At 26.6% G+C, this 8,323-nt stretch overlaps 4 non-coding genes across 4 annotated transcripts; all 4 read right to left on the bottom strand.

Moving 5' to 3' along the window:
* Positions 1-124, bottom strand: NCU15748 (the record flags this gene model as incomplete). Its single annotated transcript, XR_898059.1, has 1 exon — positions 1-124. It is a non-coding gene; the product is annotated as a 28S ribosomal RNA (ribosomal RNA).
* Positions 125-217: 93 nt separating this feature from the next.
* Positions 218-371, bottom strand: NCU17342. The gene has a single exon (XR_898058.1). It is a non-coding gene; the product is annotated as a 5.8S ribosomal RNA (ribosomal RNA).
* A 222-nt stretch (positions 372-593) lies between these two features.
* On the bottom strand, positions 594-2,351 carry NCU15746. The gene has a single exon (XR_898057.1). It is a non-coding gene; the product is annotated as an 18S ribosomal RNA (ribosomal RNA).
* A 3,391-nt stretch (positions 2,352-5,742) lies between these two features.
* Positions 5,743-8,300, bottom strand: NCU15745. Its single transcript, XR_898056.1, has one exon. It is a non-coding gene; the product is annotated as a 28S ribosomal RNA (ribosomal RNA).
* Between the last annotated feature and the right edge of the window lie 23 nt (positions 8,301-8,323).

Raw genomic sequence — 8,323 nt, 5'->3', positions numbered from 1 at the left:
TCTTTTCCTCTGCTTATTAATATGCTTAAATTTAGCGGGTATTCCTACTTAATCCGAGGTTAACTTTAGAAATAGGGGGTTTTACAGTAAGAACCCGCTATACAACTATAACGATATAGAATTATTATATTTAGTATAATTAACGAGCCTACTATTAATTTTAAGGGACTATAAATAATTACGGATTTTTAACGTAAGTAGAATTTAATAGTTAAAATAACGTTCGAATAAATATATTTGTTAAAATATTAATAAGTATAATATATGTTTAAAGATTTAATAATTTACTAAATTCTATAATTTATATTACTTATTATATTTTACTATATTTTTTATCGATATTAGAATTAAGAGATCCGTTATTAAAAATTTTAATTTATTTAAAAATTTACTTAGAGAAATATAAAATATTAAGAGTTTAGTTTCAATACTCCGGCGGGTAGCCTCCTACAAGCGGGAAACCTAAGGATCCGGGAAGGCCCGAAGGCTTTTTTGGACTACTAGTACCGAAGTAACTATATAGGTAAGATTTACAATAATTTGTAGGAGTTTTACAATTCTATAATAATCCTTCTATTAATTTATTAACGGAGACCTTATTACGATTTTTACTTCCTTTAAATAATTAAGTTTAAATAGCTTTCCGGTTTTAAGTAATCGTTACCGACCTCCTTAGGCTAATCCGGAAGCTTTACTAAACTATTTAATCGGTAGTAGCGATAGACGGTATATATAAAGGGTAGGAATGTAATTAATGTAAATTAATAATTTATATTTATTAGGGATTCTTTATTGAAGAGTAATAATTGTAATACTCTATTCCTAATACAATATAGTTTAATAAGATTACCCGGACCTTCCGGCTAAGGGAGTACTCGCTAATTGTATTAATATAGCGCACGTACAGCTTAGAATATTTAAAAGTATTATAAACCTATTATTACCTCAAACTTCTATTGGCTTAAGCCGATAGTCCTTCTAAAAAACTAATATATTACTAAAGTAATACAAGCTATTTAACAAATTAAAGTTTTATTTATTATTATAATTAAGTAGATAAATTATTCTACTAACTAAGAATAGCTATATACTACTACCTACGAAATTAAGAAAGAGCTCTCAATTTATCAATCCTTATTATATTTAGACCTAGTGAATTTCCCTATATTAAATTAAATTAAACTGTAAGCTCCACCCCTAGTAGTACCCTTCCGTTAATTTCTTTAAATTTCAACTTTACAATTATATTCCCTTAGGAGCCTAAATATTTTAATTTATTGTAAGGTATTAAATAGGTTAAAAAATAATACTATTCGATTTCTAATTAGTATAATTTATAGTTAAAACTACAATAATATTTAATTATCTTCAATCCCCTAACTTTCGTTCTTAATTAATAAAAATATCCTTAGCAAATACTTTTATAATAGTTAGTCTTCAATAAATCCAAGAATTTTACTTTTAACAATTGAATATTAATACCCCCGATTATCCCTATTAATTATTACAGCGGTCCTAGAAATTAATAAAATAGAACTATACGTTCTATTCTATTATTCTATACTAATATATTTAAATATAGGCCTTCTTTAAGCAATTTAATTTATTTACAATAAAAGTCCTAATTCCCCAATATACCTAATAAAGGGTATATGGTTCTTTAGGAAAAAAGGCCCAACTTAATTAATATACGTAGTAAGGCGGACCGACAGGCCGAGCCTAAAGTTTAATTACAAGCTTTTTAACCTTAATAACTTTAATATATACTATTAGAACTAAAATTACCGCAACTACTAATATTAAACTTACCCTCTAATTATTCTTTATTAAGGAATTTAAATTATACTTATTCTAATTACAAAACCTAAAAGAGCTTTATATTAATATTTATTATTACTACCTCCCTATATCGGAATTAGGTAATTTACACACCTACTACCTTCCTTAAATATAATAACCGTTTTTTAAACTCCTTCTCCGGGGTCGAACTTTAACCCTCCATTACCCATTATTACTATAACTAGCCAAGACCCAGCCGTCGAAAGTTAATAGGGTAGAAATTTGAATAAACTATTACTAATATAAAGCTATACAATTCGAAAAATTATTATAAATTACTAATTAACTCCAAAGGGTATTAGTTTTTAATCTAATAAATATACCCCTTCCGAAATCGGGGTTTTTAACATATATTAACTCTAAAATTACTACAATTATCTATATAATAAGGTACTATTAAATAAACTATAATTAATTTAATAAATTATTTATAATTTTACAATTTAATTACTTAAATTTAAATATATATAACTTAATCTTTAAAATAAATATATAATTATTAATAGAATTAATTAGATAATTATCGTACGCTTAAAAAAACTAACCGCTCGTAAACAAATAAAAGAATTTATAAAATTATAAAGGTAAGCGGTCCGAAATTTATACGGTAGGGCCGAACTTACTTCGAAATATATATTTACTTTCCCCTCCTAAATTCCCTAAAATACAATTAGTAAGAGGATAAGAAAATATAGAATACCTTTCATATACCGCTTATATACCCTAAGAAGAAGCCTAATATAAAAAGTTCTACCTAAAGGCTTCCCTAACTAACTAATACCCCTAGCAATTTATAAATAAGTTTAACTAGCAGCTAATTATTTATAGAGCTTACCCTTCGGCGCTTATAAGGTATTCCCTAACGCCTATAAGATCTTTTTAAATACTACCTAATAAAAATAAAACCTTTACTAAAATAATATTAAAGTAGCTTGTACTATTAATATTAACTCCCTAATAAACCGTAGGGAACTATATAATAATAACGCTCTATAAACTAGAATTTAATTTCCTTTATAAATTATTATAGGAAAGTACCTAAATTATAAACCAAAATAGCCCTCCTATAGAAAGCTTCTAAATAAAATAAACCTTATATATCCTTATTTATACTTATAAAAAGGAGCTAGAAATAAGAATAATTAAATAATCTTACTATTCACTCTTTCCTATTACTCTCTACCGCTCCTTCTTATATATCCTCCAACTTCGAATTTAAAAACAATACGGCCCAACGGTTTAAACCGCAATTTTTCAACTCCTATGAAATTCCCTAGTATAAGAAATTTTAAAAATCGACTTACAATTACCTAACTACTTAATTAAATTATACTTTCTTAAGAATCTCGCTCCAAATTTATAAAAACTACACTTTCTTCATTAAATTAATTATACCTTCCTTATTTACCTAATCATTTCTACCTACTTTATATTTAATAAATACTACCTACCTACTACTTTTTTCTTTTTAACTTTAATTTTACCTTTCTTATATAAGCCTATCGTACCTACCTTATAGTTCTTACCTACCCTATACTTAATAAATGCTACCTACTTACAATTTTCCTTTTTAAAACTTCAGCTTCTAAAAATCAATTACACCTTCCTTACTTACCCAATTGTTCTTACTTACCCTACACTCAATAAGTACTACCCTTCACTACCTTTCCCTCTTCTACTTTTTTAACCTCGGCCGTACCTTTCTTATATAAAGTAAATATACCTACCCTATAGTATCTATTCAAACTATATTTCTACTAAATAAAAAGCTAACTACTTTTTATTTTCCTTAATATAATTTATAATATTTTATAACTATACCAAAAATATTTATATTACTCTTATTTTTTTCTTTTTATATTTACTAATTTAACCTTCTTTATTAATATACTAACCTCAATATATCCTCCCTACCTATATAACTAAAGCTATTTAATACTCTACTTATTCTATTAATTATTTATACCCCCTAAATTCTACTACCCTTCTTCTTCTACTACTTTTAAAATTTCTTTTTTTTTTTTCTTTTTTTCTTCTTTTTCTTCTTTCCTACTATTAATTATTTACCTACCCTTCCCTAACAATTTATTCAAAACTATATAAATTTTAATTAATTAATTTAATCGCCTCCAAATACCTTTTTCTTCCTATATTTATAAAAAAAACTTCTACCCTTATTATAATCCGGCTCCTACTACTCTAAAAGTATTTATTTACTTTATAAACGCCCTTACCTAATAAAGATTTAGAAGTAGAATAAAAGGATAAAAAGAAGAATAAAAAGAAAAAGAAAGGAAGAAGCTTACTAAGGGGGCAAGATATTATAAAAGTAAAAAGGTAGAAGGAAAGTAAGAAAAATATATATAAAAAAAAAAAAAAAAAAAAAAAAAAAAAAAAAAAAAAAAAACAAAGAAAAGAAGAATAAGAACCTTCTTTATTTTATTTATATATTAATTATATTACTTTTTTATTTTTATATAGATATAATATAAAAGAAGGGAATGGAGGGGGGTTTGGAAGTATAAGGAAAGAAATATTAAGAGAGGAAAGCTTTAAAAAGAGGTTAAAAGCTAAAAAGAAAAAAGAAAAAGGAAGAGAAAAGAAAAAAAGGACTAAAATAAAAGAAGATAGAGAGGAAAGGAAAGGGAGGAGGAAGAGTAATAAAGAGGATAAAAGTAGGAAGAAGAAAGAGGGAGGAGAAAAAGAAGAAAGAAAAAAAATAAATAAATAAAAAAGGAAAAGAAAAAGAAGAAAGAAATTTTCGCTCCCCCCCTAAAAACTAAACTATTCCTAGCTTAAATAGCCTACTTACCGCCTCGCCTACCCAAAAATTAAAAAAATAGCCTCCCCCTTTATACTTTTACTTTATGTAAAAATATAATCCTATATAACCTTTTCCTACCTACCCTATTACATCTTCTAATAAAAAAATTATAAATACTTTTATTTAACTATATAATTTCTTTATTTACTTACCCCCTTCTACTACTACCCTACCCTTTCCTTCAATAAGCCCCTCTTAATAAGAGCTAGAAAGCAACCCCTTAGCCCCCCTAAACCTTTCAATCCTTCTTACCTACCCTATACAAACCTTCGCCCTTACCTTCCCAATATAGCTACTATCTATACAAAAATTCTATACTTAAATATACCTACCTACCCTATATACCTAACCCGCCCGGACGTACTTATTTACCCTCTCTTTTCTATACTACCTTATATAATTCGAATATACTTACCTATCCGGCGCTATATCTAATCCGGTTATAAATATATTTATTTATTTAGAATTATAAATTTACTTAAAAATTATTTACCTACCCGGTTACTCCTGCCCCGCTGTCGTTCAGTCGGTCGTTTTTACCTACTCTATTTACTATAATTATTAAAATTTATAAAAGCCCGGCCTAGCTGTACCTGTATATACTACGCCAATCGACGCTTCCCTAAATATATACTATATATAATTACTAAACCTTCTATAAATTAACTATTAGTACGGTAGACCCTTTATACCCGGCCCGCCTGCGCCCTTAGAATAATATTATTTAAACCCGGGAAATATTAAATTTAATTAAATCCCCTTCTTATCCCTATTTACTTTGTACTTTCCCTCTAGTAAAGTATTTTTACCCTCTCAAACTCTAATAACTAAATTTCGGGGGGACCCTCTAATAAATATCCGCTTATTAAGCGGACCCTTCTACTAAAAAATCTAAGCGAAGGAGGGCTTACCCTTAGTAAATTGTAATAATAAGGCTACTCTACTACTTATAAGACCCTTTTATACATTTAAATCGTTTATAAAGGATTTAATCCAACGTATATTAAAATTACAATACGTAAATTATTACTAGCTACTTTAAGGCTAATAGAGGAATCGCTTATTAAGATACAAGGTTAGAGCCTATTTTTATACGTCTATAATATATTAGAGGTATTATTATATTCTAATATAGATTTTAATTTAGAGGCGTTTAATTATTATTTAGTAGATAGTAGTATTACAGTATTACCCGGTCGGACAATTATAAAAACTAATTATTTAAATAAATGGTTCCTTTTATATTAAATTTAATTACTATTATAATAAGGTTATTAATAGGGTAAAACTAACCTATTTTATAATAGTTTAAACCTAATTTATATTCCTTATTAGTAGGTGAATAATCTAATATTTATTAAATTCTACTTCGGTATAATAGGAAGAGCTAATATTAAAGGATTAAAAAGCAACGTCGCTATAAATATTTAGCCGCTATAAATTAATTATCCCTATAATAATTTTTTTAGTACCTCTAGCCTCAAATTTCGAGGGACTAAAGGATCGATAGGTTATACTTTTATAATTTGTATTTATACTAAAAATTAAAATTAAGGGGACTTTTACCCTTTTATTCTATTAGAAATTTCTATTCTCTATAAACCCCCTTTAAAATACTTATATTATAGTTTAATAAATATACTGCCCTAGTTAAATTCCCTACCTAATAATATCTTTAACCTAGGTTAGCCTATAAAGGACTTTAAAATTAGAAGTTAAACGAAAATCTAGCCCTGCTTAATTAAATAAGTAAAAAAATAATAGGAATAGTAGTATTTTACTAGCGCTAAAGTTCCTACCTATTTTATATTTCCTATATCTTTTTATAATATTAAATTAGAGTTAAATTTAATAGGGTCTTCTTTCCCTACTAATTTTACTAAGCCTGTTCCTTTAGTTATAGTTTCGCTAAATAATAGATAAGGATAATAAGAATTTTATTAATTTATTTATATATATTACTAATTAAATAACGAAGTATTTAGTTACTTTAAGAGAATTATAATTATTCCCGCCGTTTATCCGTACTTAATTAAATTTCTTTACTTTAATATTCAAAGTACTAAATAGAAATTATATTATATTAATACTACTTTCTAATTATTACAATACTATATTTTAATTAAATAATTAAATTCCCCTTATCTATATTAATTCTAAATTAGTTATTAAATATACGCCGGACAATTAAAGTCTATTAAAGGCTTTTATACTCGGATATTAAAAACCGCCGGTTAATTACCCGGCTAGTAGCAATCTACTCCTAGGGCGTCTACCTAAAGCCCGACGTACCTAACCCTTAGAGTTAATCCTTTTCTTAAAATTATAGATCTATTTTACTAATTTCCCTTATTTATATTATTCTATTAATTAGAGGTTATTTACCTTAGAGACCTACTATAATTATAAAGACAACCTAGTATAAGAATTATTCCTTTCCGTAGATTTTTAAGGGATATTGAGAATATATTGGACCCGATAGAAGTATCGGGCTTTTCCAACTATTAAATCCTATTTCTAAATAAATTATTTTTAAGGTAATAGACTATTAAAAAGAAAAGAGAATTCTACCTAGGGCCCCCGCTATTATCTTTATATTTAATTGTATTACTACGTAAAACCTATATTTAAGTACCGGAATATTAACCGGCTTCCTTTTCGCTATATAGGGTATAAGTGCCCCTTTAAAACGGAATTTCCCTATAATTTAGGATCGACTAACTTATATCCAACTACTATTTATATAGAACCTTTCCCCACTTCGGTCCTTTAAATTCTTATTAAAATATTTACTATTACTATTAAAATTTATATTAAAGGCTATTCAACCCAAATTTATACTCTAAATTTCATTATTAACTTCTATAGCCGCCTACTCCTTAAAGTATTATTTCTACCCTAAGGGCGGGGTATAGGTAGGATATTTAAACGCTATTTATTTTTAGGGCTAATATATTCGGTAAGTAAATTATTATATAGTCCTTAGCAGATTCCAACTTCTATAGCTACTATCCTACTATTAAAATATATTAACGCCTTTTATAGTATTTAATAAGCATCCACTCTAGTACTTTAACCCCACGTTCGGTTTATTCCGTATTACTAATTCTACTTACTAAAAATAGCCTACTAATATTAATATATTCGAATATTTACATTTAATTAAATAATAAGGGCTTCTTATATATTTAAAGTTTAAAAATAGATGAAGGCTAAAAAGCGCCCCCGAATCCCTAATTATTCGCTTTACTTTATAAAACTAAAGAATAATATTATTATCTTAAAGGAAACTTCAGCAATAATTAGCTACTAGATAGTTCGATTAGTCTTTTGCCCCTATATTTAAATTTAACGATCGATTTATATATTAAAACCGCTACGAACCTCTATTAGAATTTCCTCTAGCTTCACCCTTTTTAAATATAATTTACTATCTTTTAAATCTAAAATTTAACGCTTTTACTTAAATTTATCCGAATATATTAAAATCGGTCGATAATACACTAAAACTCTTACTTACATTTACTTTCATTATATATACAAATTTTATACTTAAATATTTACATAAAACCTTAATTCCTTAATCTATATTTTAAAACAAATTATTAATAACTATTACACTAGTATCCTTATAAATATACGAACCTCAATCCTAGCAAA

This window comes from Neurospora crassa, assembly GCF_000182925.2.
Source record: "Neurospora crassa OR74A unplaced genomic scaffold supercont12.8, whole genome shotgun sequence".
In the NCBI taxonomy this organism is placed as follows: domain Eukaryota; kingdom Fungi; phylum Ascomycota; class Sordariomycetes; order Sordariales; family Sordariaceae; genus Neurospora; species Neurospora crassa.
The sequence above is the reverse complement of the archived record's forward strand: the minus strand, read 5'-3'. Positions and strand labels throughout refer to the sequence as shown.